The sequence below is a fragment of the Hypanus sabinus genome, chromosome 2, assembly GCF_030144855.1.
Source record: "Hypanus sabinus isolate sHypSab1 chromosome 2, sHypSab1.hap1, whole genome shotgun sequence".
In the NCBI taxonomy this organism is placed as follows: Eukaryota; Metazoa; Chordata; class Chondrichthyes; order Myliobatiformes; family Dasyatidae; genus Hypanus; species Hypanus sabinus.
The window spans coordinates 52,211,304-52,226,547 of record NC_082707.1 but is presented as its reverse complement, the minus strand read 5'-3'; positions in this window follow the sequence as shown (position 1 = coordinate 52,226,547).

Here is a 15,244-nt window from a genome sequence, read left to right as displayed (position 1 = left end):
TAAAAACAAAAATAAGGCAAGTTTAAAAAAACAATAAGGAGAGAAAAGATGAACCATAAAGGTATGTTAGCCAATAATATAAAATAGAGGAAAAAGAAGTTAGTTTCAGATATATAAAGAGCAAAAGAAAGGCAAGGGTGGACAGCAGACCCCAGGAAAATTATGTTAGAGGTAGTAATGGGGGGGAAATGGCAGATGAACTGAATAAGCAACACACACAAAATGCTGGTGGAATGCAGCAGGCCAGGCAGCATCTATAGGGAGAAGCACTGTCGATGTTTCAGGCCAAGACCCTTCGTCAGGACTAACTGAAAGAAAAGATGGTAAGAGATTTGGAAGTAGGAAGGGGAGGGGGAAATGCAAAATGATAGAAGGCAGGAGGGGATGGGGTGAAGCTGAGAGCTGGAAAGGTGATTGGAAAAAGGGATACAGAGCTGGAGAAGGGAAAGGACCATGGGACGAGAGGCCTAGGGAGAAAGAAAGGGTGAGGGGAGCACCAGAGGGAGTTGGAGAACAGGCAAAGAGTAATGGGCAGAGAGAGGGAAAAAGGGAGGGGAGAAATAAATAAATCAAGGATGGGGTAAGAAGGGGAGGAGTGGCATTAACGGAAGTTAGAGAAATCAATGTTCATGCCATCAGGTTGGAGGCTACCCAGACAGAATATAAGGTTTTGTTCCTCCAACCTGAGAGTGGCTTCAGTCCGGGAAAATTATTTATCTCCTGACGTTTCAGTTTCCCAAGAACATTTTCTCTAGTAGTGGTAACTTTACAAACTTCATGAGTCCTGAAAACTGGAACTTCCACCATACTGCTAGTGTCTTCCACAATGAAGACTGATGCAAATACTTGTTCAGTTCCTCTGCTATTTTCTTGTCCTCCATTACTATCTCGCCAGCATCATTTTCCAGTGGTCCAATATCCACTCTCACCTCTCTTTTGCACTTTAGGTAACTGAAGAAATTTTTAGTATGCTCTTTAATATTACTGGTTAGCTTACTTTCGTATTCTATCATTGCTTTCTTAATTACTTTTTTAGTTGCCTTCTGTTGGTTTTTAAGAGCTTCCCAATCCTTGAACTTCCCACTAATTTTTGGTCTATTATATGCCCTCCCTTTGGGCATTTATGTTGGCTTTGACTTCTCTTGTTAGCCATAGTTGTGGCATCTTGCCTTTAGAATATTTCTTTCTCTTTAGGATGTATATAATCTGTGCCTTCCAAATTGCTTCCAGAAATTCTAACCATTGCTGCTCTGCTGTCATCACTGTCAGTGTTCTTTTCCATCACTTCCAACCAACTCCTCTCTCATGCCTCTGTAATTCCCTTTACTTCACTGTAATACAGATACATCTGACTTTAGTTTCTCCTTCTCAGATTTCAGGGTGAATTCGATAATATTATGATCACTTGCCTCTTTCACCTTAAGCTCTCTAAATAATTCAGATTCATTGCACAACACCCAATCCAGAATAGCTGATCCTAGAGTGGGCTCAACCATGAGCTGCTCTAAGAAGCCAGCTGGCAGGCATTTTAGAAATTTCCCCTCTTGGAATCCAGCACCAAACTGATTTTCCCAATCTATCTGCATATTGAAATCCCATCGCTATTGTAACATTGCCCTTTTGGAATGCATTTTCTAACTCACATTGCAATTTGTGGACCACATCCTTACTACTCTTTGGAGGTCTGTATACAACTGCCATCAGGGTCTGTTTACCCTTGCAGTTCCTTAGCTCTATCCGCAAAGATTCAATACGTTCCGACCCTACATCGTCACTTCCTAATGATTTGATTTTTAACCAGCAGAGCCACGCTGTCCCCTCTGCCTTCCTACCTGTCTTTTCAATACAATGTGTATGCTTTGACAATAAGCTCCCAGCTATAATCTTCTTTCTCCCATGACTCAGTGATGCCTACAACTTCATACACGCCAATCTGCAACTATGCTACAAGTTCATCTACATTATTCTGTATACTGCGTGTATTCAAATATAACTCCTTCAGTCCTGTATTTACCCTTTTCAATTTTGTCCACCCTTTACGTCGCAGCTCATCCTGTTGACAGCAATTTCGCGTTATCGACAGCCTCTCCTCACTACACATTGCCTCTGTTTGTCAACCAGCTACCTCATCCTCAGCAGTATGATCCACCTTTCCTCTGATTCTTCTTGCATTTAGATACATGCAGTTCAGGACACGAGTCGCGCCATGCTCAACCTTTTGATTCCTGACTCTGTCTGAGGCCTTACCAACATCTGTCCCCACAACCTCTCCACTAACTGTTCTGGCACTCTGGTTCCCATTCCCCTGCAGCTCTAATTTAAACCCCGTCGTGCAGCATTAACAAATCTTCCCATGAGGATATTTGTCCCCCTCCAGTTCAGACACAAAGTGACCCTTCTGTATAGATCCCACCTTCCCTAAATGACAGCCCAATGATTCAAAAATCTTATACCCTCCCAACTACACCAACTCCTTCGCTACATAGTAAACTGTACAGTCTTCTCATTTCTGGCCTCACCAGCACATGGCATGGGTAGCCGTCCTGAGATCACAACCCTGGAGGTCCTGCCCTTTAACTTAGCACCTAACTCACTAAACTCCCATGCAGAACCTTGTCACATGTCCTATCCATGTCATTGGTACCTGCATGGACCACGACCTCTGGCTGTTCACCCTCCCACTTAAGAATGCTGAGGACCCCATTCGAGATGTCCCAGGCCCTGGTACCAAGGAAGCAAAATATCACTTAGGAATCTTGTTCTCATCCACAGAACCTCCTGTCTGTTCCTCTAACAAATTCCACATCACCACAATATGGCTTTTCTACCCCCCCCCCCCCACCTTCCCTTCTGAGTCACAGAGTTGGAAAGTAAAATACCTGTTGTTGAGGGGGATGGCCACAGGGGTACTCTACACTGGGTCCTTTCCCCTTCCTGACGGTCACCCAGCTTCCTGTGTCCTGCACCTTGGGTGTAACTACCTCTCTATATATCATACAGGAGCATTTAGATACGCTGTAAGCCTCAGTACAATAACCACAATTTGAATAGGCGCTGGAAGTAAGAGGAATGTGGCAGCTTTGTGACTACAATTCAAGGGTCTGGGGCATGACTTTAGGCTCCACAGTGATGATGATGATGGAGTACCAATTAGGAAAGGTGGCAGGCCAGAGAGTGAAAGCTGGAATTTAGAGCTGGAAAATACAAACTATAATGAAATTATGGTTTGAATGCTATTGTTCAGATTGGCAGCAACATTTCCTCCATGATCTCCATCAGCACAGGTGCACCACAAGACTGTGTGCTTAGTTCCCCGCTCTACTCATTTTGCACTTATGGCTGTTGAGGCTAAGCACAGCTTCAATGCCATATTCAAGTTTGCTGATGACACCACTGTGGTAGGCCAAATAAAAGGTGGTGATGAATCAGCATTTAGGAGGGAGATTGAAAATCTGGCTGAGTGGTGCCACAACAACAACCTCTCACTCGGTGTCAGCAAGACCAAGGAGCTGATTATTGATCTTGGGAGGAGGAAACTGGAGATCCATCAGCCAGTCCTCATCAAAGGATCAGAGGTACAGCAGGTCAGCAACTTTGCATTCCCCTGTGTTATTATTTTGCAGTACCTGTCCTAAACCCAGCACAAAAGTGCCATACAAAGAAAACATTGCAGTCGATCTGTTTCCTTCATGATTTGCTAAGATTTGGCATGACATCTAAAACTTTGACAAGCTTCTCTAGATGTGTAGTGGAGAGTATATTGACTCTCTGTATCACAGCCTGGTGTGGAAACACCAATGTCCTTGAATGAAAACTCCTACAAAAAGTTGTGGAGATGGCTCAGTTCACCACGGGTAAAACCTTCCCCACCATTCAACACATCTACACAAAATGCTGTCGCAGTAAAGTAGCATCCATCATCAGGGACTCTCACCACCCAGGTCATGCTCTCTTCTCACTGCTGCCATCAGGAAGAAGGTACAGGAACAGATATTACCCCTCAACCGTCAGGCTCTTGAACCAAAGAGGTTAACCACTCATCTTCACTTGCCACATCATTGAACTGTTCCCACAACCAATGGACCCACTTTCAAGGACTCTTCATCTCATGTTCTTAATATTTATCGTTTATTTAGTTATTTATTATTATTTCTTTGTTTTTGTATTTGCACAGTTTGTTATCTTCTACACACTGGTTGAATGCCCAAGTTGATGTGGTCTTTCATTGATTCTATGATGGTTATTATTTTATTATAAATTTATTGAGTATGTCCACAAGAAGATAAATCTCTGGGTTATATTTGATGATATATATGTACTTTGATAATAAATTTATGTTGAACTTTATGATGCTTCTTAATGAATGATTTTAAGCTGTCTTCATAATAGAGTTGAATGATTCTGATGTTGTGATTGAAAAGGAAGAGTCTCACAACACTGCTGGGATCAGCATAGTAAAAGAGGAAGTATCAAGGACTTAGGCATCTTTCGAAGTGGATAAGTCATTAGACCTTGATGAAATGTACTGCAGATTGTAAATGTGAATGAGAGAAATCGCAAAGGTTCTGACCATAATTTTCCAATCCTCCCTGACTACAGGAGTGGTGCAAGAGAATTGCTGGAGCGCAAGTATTATATTGTTTTTCTCTTAGAAAAGATGCAAGGGATATATTAAGCAATTATAAACTAGTTAGTTTAACTTTAATGATAAGCAATTAATGAAATCAATTATGTTGGACTGTATAAACCTTAATTTAGAAAGGCACAGAGAACTGAAGACAGAAAGTATTGCTTTGTTAACAGCAAAGGTAATTCAATCCAGAGAAGTCTCAGGTAATACATTTGGAGTGACACAATAAAATACGGGAATATATAATAATCACAGGAAACAGAGAGGTGCAGAGAAATACTGAGACTTTGAAAGGTACTGTATGCAGAAGCATGCTGAAAGAAGTAAAACAGACTGAAAGGATGAAAAATTTTATAAGATGCTTTCCTTTATTAGCCAATGCAAAGAATATTAAAACAGGAAGGTTGTGCTAGAATGGTGGATCACATTTTTTTTTTGTCCACATATTCCATGCAACATTACCAGTGACTACATTACAGGAAGGATGTGATTTCACTGGGAATGAATGAATGGGTAGTTAAGTAGATTTTAGATAAGGGGAAAGATGGGAAAGGCTGCAGTGATTTTCTTCAGAATAGAAGATGTTGAAAGGAAATAGTTGAGGTATTTAAAATTGAGAGTGCCTATATAAAGACCCATTCCCTAAGCTCTGTTAAAAAAAAAACAGGGAACTTAGGGTTAAAATAACTTGTAGAAAGATTAATAGGGAGATAAGAAAAATCTTTTCTCCAGAGAGTTAGAGTTCTGGAATATAGTGCCTAAAACAAAGAAAGAGGTAGAGACCCTCATCACATCTGAAATATTCTTGGATGTGTAGTTCAAAAGTTGTGATTTACAGAGCTGTAAACCTAGAGCTAGAGGGTAACTTTTGGGTGGTGCCTCTCTTTTAACTGGCATAGAAACAGCAGGATGATTGGTCTCCTGTGTCACAAATATTCTTTGATTCTACATTTTGTTTCCTCCATTTGAAATTCTCAAACCCATCAGAGAAACAAAGCATCCAGTTACAATGCAACCTGTTTGAACTCAAACTTGAATTCACTTCAGAGCAGGCCCGCATGAATGAATGAAGAGTTTAGAACATTTTTTTCAAATCTAAGAAAGAACTCGTATTGAACATCCTTTCTAATTTTCTCTCGAGTGTTTTGACATTTTCTGACGTACATTTCTGCAGGGATTTAGTCTAAAACTTGTCACAGCATGTACTTTTCATGTATGAGTGTGGACAGCCAATGTTGGCAGGAACTGTCTATTCACTTCAATCTTGATAGTCCAATATTATTTCTTGAGAGTTTTAGCACAGTCTGAATTATTCAGTGATACACTTTGGCTACTTTTAATTTCATGATACTTTTTATGGAAGGCATTGTCCTCAAAAGCAGTGTCCTTCTGTTTGTAATCTAATGACCTCCGTTCAAAAGACTTTTCAAGAGATGTCATCAGGTTACAAACAGAAGCTGGAATCCAGCTAATTTTAGCATTCCTGGTCTAGGGCCATGAATCCGTTGTGCTATTTATACTTGAGGTTTTGATGTGCCGAACAAAATGCCCTAGTTTAAGAAGTGATAGAAGAACAAATTAGTGAGTTGAATTTTAATTGAGTGCATATTCTTAGAATCCATGCTTTGAGTTCAGCTCACTGAGACTAAATGGATGAATGGATAAACAGATGTGTTTTGTCCAGCTCAAATGATTTAGAGATGGTCTCTTTCACAAACTTAACCGATATTTGAAGAATTAGCTAATGTGATAGATGAAGGAAATGGATTCAATATGATGCAAGTGGGTTTTCTCATGGGATTCAACAAGATTGCAAACATTGTGGCACATGGCCGAATAAAAAAAAAATTAAAGAAACATGGAGGGAAATTTAGTTGCTGGATGGGGTAGTAATAGTTATTATAAACAGGATTTGTTCAGACTACAGAAGAATTGAAAATAGTACATTCCGAAAGTTAGAGTTGTGTCCACCTTTGTTATCTGTTTATTTAATAACTGAATGGCTATAGTGATGTTATAAAGTAGAAGCAGATTGCTGTGTAATATAGAGGTAACTAAAGCTTATGACAAGGTTAAGTAATGTAGATCTTCTACAGATGTACAGTGGAGAGTATCCTGACTGGTTGCATCATGGCCTTCTATGGGAACACCATTGCACAAAAACAGAAAAGCTTACAAAAGGTAATGAATACAGCCCAGTCTATCACAGGAGAAGCCCTCCCCAACATTGAGCACATCTTCAATGAGTGCTGCCACAAGAAAGCAGCATCTATCATCAAGAACTCCCATCATCCAGGCCATGGTTTCTTCTGGCTGCTGACATTCGGACAAAGGTACAGGAGCCTTAGGTCCCACACCACCAGGTTCAGGAAAGGTTATTACCCTTAAATGATCAGGTTCCTGACCAGAGTGGTTAAGTTCACTGACCTCAACACTGTTTCCACAACTTATGGACTCACTTTCAAGGATTCTTCAACTCATGTTCTCAATATTATTTATCATTAATTTCTTTACTATCATTTTTTTTTTGCAGCTTGTTGTCTTCTGCACACTTTCTTTGCCTATCTTTCTTTGTATGTAGTTCTTCATTGATTCTGTTGTGTTCGTATAACCAGTTGTGGATGTCTACAAGAAAATGAACCTCAGGGTAGTATATGGTGACATGGATGCACTTGGATAATAAATTTATTTTGAACTTTGAATTGAGACACCAAAGTCCAGAAGCTGGATTGCATATCCTGATTAATCATGGAAATTTAAATTTTACTTGGAAAGCCGCAGGATAGATATATCTCACAGAAGAAGTAATTCTCAAATGGCAGGGCTAGGCAACCACAGCTGACTAGGGAACTTAAGTACTGCATAGAAGCCAAGGAAAGGGCATATAGGGTAGCAAAAGTGAGAGGGAAGTTGGATAATTGGGAGGCTTTTAAAATCCTACAAAAGGCAACTAAAAAAGTATAAGAAGGGAAAAGATGAAATATGGGGGAAAGCTAGCCAATAATATAAAGCTGGATACGAGGAGCTTTTTCAGTTATATAAAAAAGTAAAAGGGAGGTGAGAGTTGATATTGGACCACTGTAAAATGATGCTGGTGAGGTAGTAATGGGAGACACAGAAGTGGCAGATGAACTTAAAAAGTACTTTACATCAGTCTGCACAACGTGCCAGAGAGCCGGAATGAGTACCATTGCTATTACAAAGGAAAAAGTGCTAGGCAATCTGAAAGGTCTTAAGATGGATAAGTCACCTGGACCAGACGAACTATATCCCAGAGTCTTGAGAGAGGTTGCTGAAGAGATAACAGATGCATTGGTCTTGATCTTTTAAGAATCACTTGATTCTGGCATAGACTTGGAGGACTGCAAGATTGAAATATCACTGCACTCTTTAGGAAGGGAAGAAGGCAAAAGAAAGGAAATTATAGGCCAGTTAGCCTAACCTTAGTGGTTGGGAAAGGGTTGGATTCTATTATTAAGGATGAAGTTTTGTGGTACTTGGAGACTAACAATAAATTAAGTCAAAGTCAGCATGTAAAGGGAAATGTTGCCTGACCAATCTGTAAGAGTTCTTCAAGGTAGTAACAAGCAGGGTGGACAAAGGAGTGGATGTCATTCACTTGGATTTCCAGAAGTCATTTGCTAAGGTGCCACACATGAGGCTGCTTAATAAGATAAAATCCAATGGCATTACAGGAAAGATACTGGAAAGGAATGGCTAACAGGTAGAAAGCAGAGAGTGGGAATAAAGGGGAGCTTTTCCAGTTGGCTGCTAGTGACTAGTAGTGTTCCTCACGAGTCAGTATTGGGACCGCTACTTTTCACATTGTTTATCAGTGATTTGGATAATGGAATTTGTGGCAAAGTTTGCGGATGATACAAAGATAGGTGGAGGGGTAGGTAGTGCTGAGGAAGCAATGCGATTGTAGCAGGACTTAGTAAATTGGTAGATTGGTCAAAAATGTGGCAATATACAGTAATGCATTTTGATCAAAGGAACAATAGTGTGGATTATTACCTAAATGAGAAGTAGGTTTAAACATCAAAGATGCAGCGAGACTTGGGAGTCCTCATGCAAGACTCCCAGAAGATTATTTTATAGATCGCGTCTCTGGTAAAGTAGGCAAATATAATGTTGTTATTTATTTCAAGGGAATTAGTATATAAAAGCAAGGAGATAATTCTGAGGCTTTATAAGACACTAGTCTGGCTGTACTTGGAGTATTGTCAACAGTTTTGGGCCCCATATCTCAGAAAGGATATGTTGTCATTGGAGAGTGTCCAGAGGAGGTTCACAAGGATGATTCCAGGAATGAATGGGGTTAACATATGAGGGGTGTTTGACAGCTCCTCATATGCCTGTACTCACTGGACTTTAGAAGAATATGAGTGAATCTTATTGAAACCTACTGAATGTTGAACGAACTAGATATGGTGGATGTGAAGAGGATGTTTCTTATGATGGGGGTATCCAGAACAAGAGGGCACAGCCTCAAAATTGAGGAGTGACATTTTAGAACAGAAATAAGGAGTGAATTTAGCCAGGGAGTAGTGAATCTGTGGAATGCTCTGCCACGGACTGCAGTGGAGGCCAAGTCCGTGGGTAAGTTTAAAGTGGCAGTCGATCATTTCCTGATCGGTCAGTGCGTCAAAGGATATGGCGAGAAGGCAGGTGTATGGGGTTGAGTAGGATTCACGTTTAGCCATGATAGAATGGCGGAGCAGACTTGAATGGCCTAATTCTGCTCCTAACTCTTATGGTCTAATTACCCCTCTACTGCCTACAGTGCATATGTACAAAGATATGCAGTGAGTTAAACACCTTGTCAAAAAGCACCTGAGATGGAAGATTTCTTCAAGGTTATCTTACCTGTGAAATTGCCAAAAGTTAAGTAAAATATGTGATAAGTTCATATAGAATCACCACATGCCTGAATACTGTATACTAATACGATCAATTATTCTCACAATGGTGATAGCCGAAGTAATACACACACGCAACACTCCATAACTGTGACATGCAAACAAGAGTAAACTTGTGGCACAATGATATCTTAATACTGAAAAAGAATAAACATAATACTTCCTTCAAAATATATCTACTAAATGTTTACCAATATTAACAAAAACTTTAAGTTCACAGATATAAACAACAACATACACAAAATGCTGGTGGAACACAGCAGGCCAGGCAGCATTTCGTGTTTGTTGTTGTTTGAATTTCCAGCATCTGCAGATTTCCTTGTGTTTGAAGTTCACAGATATTGCTGTTTCAAGGGAAAATAAAGAGAGAATGGAGATGGATGTCTTTCCACTTTGTACTTCAAATTGAATCCACATTACCTGCTCAGAAAATGATATTAAAAAGTTTACAAACAGGAAGTGATGCTCATACAAAATGATCTGTGCATCTAGAGGCCAGAACAATCCCTGCCTGACATCCATTTGATATCAAACTTAACAACTGATACTAAAAGTTAAACGATTATTTCATTAAGTCTTTGGCAAGAGAAGAATAGCTTGGAGACTGGTCTTGAAAGCAGTCTTACTACACAATCTTTAACCATTCGCATGTTGGAAATGATGGTCTTGATGATGTTCCTTGAGGAGATCAGCAAGAAATGCTGGGCCAGTTGACCATGCGGAGAGGGTGAGCTGATTAGCTTGGAGCTCTCTTCTGGCAAGATTAGCAGGTTGAGATCTGTAGCAGACATCCCACCCTACAAAAACTCATTTCAGGGAGGTAGCACCACCACCCCTGACCCCCGGTCAACCTCCAAGGGTGTATGTATACACGATATTTGATTATAAAAAAACACAGATTTAGGCAGATTTGAGTATTTTGTTGGAAGTCTCAACCTCCTAGCAGTCTGTGTCAATGAATTTGTTAATTTTGCAAGACATCAGATTCACCAGTGGTTTGTGAGACAGCTGACTTCTGAATTCTGTCTTCATGTGATGCACCATGCTGAATGCCCTTTCTACATCACAATTAGAATTTGGATTTGATCATGAGCGAATGGCACCTGTTAAACTCACCTCAACATGTCTTTTACAGTCATACTGTTGCAAACAGTGCAGCAAGCAACACTGTCAGTATTTTTGACTCCTATTAGGCAGGAGTACACTTTAGTGTAGTCTGGGGTGAAGTACGTTTTATATTTTCTCTGCCATGGTGCTGCAGGACACTAAACTGAACTGATGGACGACGAAAGAGAGAGAGAGAGAGAGAGAGGTCCACTGTAAAGCCCGCCCACAGAGAGACCTGATTGGTCTACTTAGACAGACAGACATACTTTATTGATCCCGAGGGAAATTGGGTTTCGTTACAGCCGCACCAACCAAGAATAGTGAAGAAATATAGCAATATAGAACCATAAATAATTAAATAATAATGTTAATCATGCCAAGTGGAAATAAGTCCAGGACCAGCCTATTGGCTCAGGGCGTCTGACACTCCGAGAGAGGAGTTGTAAAGTTTGATGGCCATAGGCAGGAATAACTTCCCATGATGCTCAGTGTTACATCTCGGTGGAATGAGTCTCTGGCTGAATGTACTCCTGTGCCTAACCAGTACATTATGGAATGGATGGGAGTCATTGTCCAAAATGGCATGCAACTTGGACAGCATCCTCTTTTCAGACACCACCATCAGAGAGTCCAATTCCACCCCCACAACATCACTGGCCTTACAAATGAGTTTGTTGATTTTGTTGGTGTCTGCTACCCTCAGACTGCTGCCCCAGCACACAACAGCAAACATGATAGCACTGGCCACCACAGACTCGTAGAACATCCTCAGCATCAACCAGCAGATATTAAAGGACCTAAGTCTCCTCAGGAAATAGAGACGCTCTGATCCTTCTTGTAGACAGCCTCAGTGTTCTTTGACCAGTCCAGTTTATTGTCAATTCGCATCCCCAGGTATTTGTAATCCTCCACTAAGTCCACACTGACCCCTTGGATGGAAACAGGGGTCACCGGTGCCTTAGCCCTCCTCAGGTCCACCACCAGCTCCTTAGTCTTTTTCACATTAAGCTGCAGGTGACAAAGTTTCCCACCATAGCCCTGTACTCAACCTCATCTCCCCTGCTGATGCATCCAACTATGGCAGAGTCATCAGAAAACTTCTGAAGATGGCAAGACTCTGTGTTGTACTTGAAGTCCGAGGTGTACATGGTGAAGAGAAAGGGAGACAGGACAGTCCCCTGTGGAGCCCCAGTGCTGCTGACCACTCTGTCAGACACACAGTGTTGCAAGCGCATGTACGTGGTCTGCCAGTCAGGTAATCAACAATCCATGACACCAGGGAAGCATCCACCTGCATCACTGTCAGCTTCTCACCCAGCAGAGCAGGGCGGATGGTGTTGAACGCACTGGAGAAGTCAAAAAAACATGACCCTCACAGCGCTCACCGGCTAGTCCAGGTGGGCATAGACACAGTTCAGCAGGTAGACGATGGCATCCTCAACTCCTAGTTGGTGCTGATAGGTGAACTGGAGGGGGTCTACGCGTGGCCTCACCATAGCACAAAGAGAGACCGATTAGGATGCTCTCTTTGTCACTTATTCTCTCTGTCTGTCTGTCTGTTTCTCTCTCTCTCTCTCCCCACCACTCTTAAAAAAATCGATTTCCGGGATAATTTGCGGGCGTCAGGGAGCCTCTTTCACACACAGGAAACCCGGTACTTCCGGGAGAGGTGGGATCTCTGCTGTAGGAACATAGCTCTGTTAGATCTTCTGGGTTCATTATCTGATGCATTGGACCCTGTTATGTACGTAAACATAGAAGCTCCTTGTTTCATTAAATGCATAACTGAGCACAAGCTTGCTGTTGGTAAAGAACTTGATGTCACCCAGTTTTGTGTTCAGCTTGTCAGTTATCATCTCTGCCATCTCAACTGCTGGAACAGCAGCACCGAGTTCAAGCCTTGGTATGGTGAGGTCTGGTTTGCAAGTAAGCTTTGCCTTGCCCAGGATGAATCCAACTTCACTACATCCAGCAGCATCTGTGAGCTTCCGGTATGCAATAGCAACAATAGCTTTAGTTAACACATCACTGAAGATGCAGACCTCTTTCTTTTGAGCCGTAGGTAGCAGAATTGTTGTGTAACTTCCTGGAATCTTCAAAGCTTTAAGATCCTAAAGGAAAGAACACCACTGCTGCCATATTCATGCTTCTCTTCTGACAATGGGACATCCCATCCACATGTGTCCCAGGTCAGCTCTCTTAACATGAATTCTCCCAGAATACTGACTGGAACAGCAAATCCATGAGCAAATAGGCTGTCAATGAGTCGGTAGCACAACATGATGTGTAAAAGGTCTTTTGGTATCAGTGACCTGAAATGTAAGCATGTCAGTAACAAGGTCCCATCCAATGCCCAGACTTTGCTGCTACGGAGGGAGGACCTGTCCAAGAGCAAAATCTTGTTGAACTTTAGCCATATCTTCAGATGGAAAACATTGCATTTGTTGGATGTGATTTTATGCAGTCTGAGATTAAACTGTGCCAATATGTCTTGTGCTGCTTTCAACATGTTGACTGCTTCTTCTGCACTAGAAAATGATTTAAGATCACCATCAACATAGAAATGCCTCTATGTACCTCTGTGCTTCAGTCCTGAATCCTTTCACCCTCTCAATAGCTGTCCTCTTAAGGCCATAGATTGCCACAGCTGGTAAGAGGAAGTTACCAAATATATGAACTCTCATGCGGTACTCTAGAATCACATTGTTAAGTTGGTGGTCACAAAACCACAAAAATCTGAGGTATTCTCAATGATCCTCTCTCACTAGGAAGCAGTGGAACATTTTTTTTCGATGTCTACCATCACTGCAACGGTCTCAGTTCTGAGATGCCTGAGGACCCTGAGAAGACAGTTATTGAGGCCTAGACCCCACAAGAGCACCTTGTTGAGTGATATGCCTTCATAATGTATACTTGAATCAAAGACAGTTCATATTTGTTCAGATTTCTGTGGGTGGTTGCACAAATACCAGTTTTCTTTGTTGGATCAGGTGAACTCAGCATGACTGTTCCTTAAGAGTCTCTCCATGAAGGCTGCACAATGATCTTTCATTTCTGGTTTCCTTCTCAGTGTGCGATTGAAGGACATGAGTCGGTTAAGAGTCAACAGGGTGAACAGTCAAAAATCTGAGACACAAAGGGACTTGGAAGTCTTCGTGCAAGATTCCCTAAGGGTTAATTTGCAGGTTGAGTCAATGGTGAGGAAGGCAAATGCGATGTTAGTATTAGGACTAGAATGTAAAAACAAGTATGTAATGCTGGGGCTTTTAAAGGCAATGGTCAAACTGCACTTGGACTATTATGGGCAGTTTTGCACCCATTATCTAAGAAAAGATGGTCCAGAGGAGTTTCATGATAATTCTCCAAGGAGTGGAAAGGGTTAGTGTATGAAGAGCTTTTGATGGCTCTGGGCCTGTACTTGCTGAAGTTTAGAAGAATGAGGGGGGGATCTCATTGAAACCTATCAAATGTTAAAAGGGCCAGAGAGAGTGGGTATGAACAGGATGTTTCTTACAGTGGGTGAGTCTAGGACCAGAGGGCACAGCCTCAGGATAGAGAAACTTCCATTTAGAACGGAGATGAGGAGGAATTTGTTTAGCCAGATGGACACATCCCCAGTCCACAAGCAATGCCTTTGAAGGAGAGTTATCTTTTCACTCTACTGCCCTCACTGTACATGTGTATAGAACTATGCAGTGAGTTAAACATCTTCTCAAAAATCACCCAAGATGGAAGTTTTCTTCAGAGCTTTTAATGAGATGTTATTTGTGAAATCTAAATTATCTGCACAGGAAATTATTTTTTAAAAAGCTTACAAAAAGGAAGTGATGTTCATACAAAACAAGTTGCTGCTCTAGAGGCCAAAACAATTATTTCCTGTTATCTAATACCAATGACAAAAGTGGACTGGATAATTCTGTATATGTCAGCCTATCTAATTATAATTCTGGAACTCTTTTTGCCTGCATATGGAAAAAGACAGGGGTCACCCAGGTAATTTGAAGTCAACAGCTTGGCTGAAAATGCTTCTAAAATGCCAGAGGCAAATCATATTTCTGAAATTGTATTTTGGTACTTTTACTTCAAGGTGTAAGTGCTATCCTGCAGTTAACAGTACTTTCAGAGTAGGCTGAATCAAGAAGATAGGCAGAACTAATGTAAACTGAGGCTGGGAACAGAAGGCAGAGAAGTGTTCAAGTACTGAAGGTTGCCACAGTAAATATATGAAAACTATATAGTTTACAGTTAATAACAAGGTGCGGCCACCGCTACTGACCTTCACAATTGCCACTGGCTCTGAGGATCAGATTCTCCTGTTCCACTGTGAATTGCAGTCCAGCAGGCTGGGAAGCCAATCTGAGTATTGAATTATTGCAGGCAGCAAACCAGTAAATAAAAGCAATTCATTTTTGAATAACATTTTAAACATTTTAAAACTGAGCACACACATTGATCAACAAGGTTGAAAACTTTGAATGGATTTTACATCAAAAGTAGTGCAAATAATCCTGATGTTCATGACAAAAAACTGGGCTGACTATATACTGCAAAAAGTTGAAGGCTGTGGAAAATGGGGAATATCTGA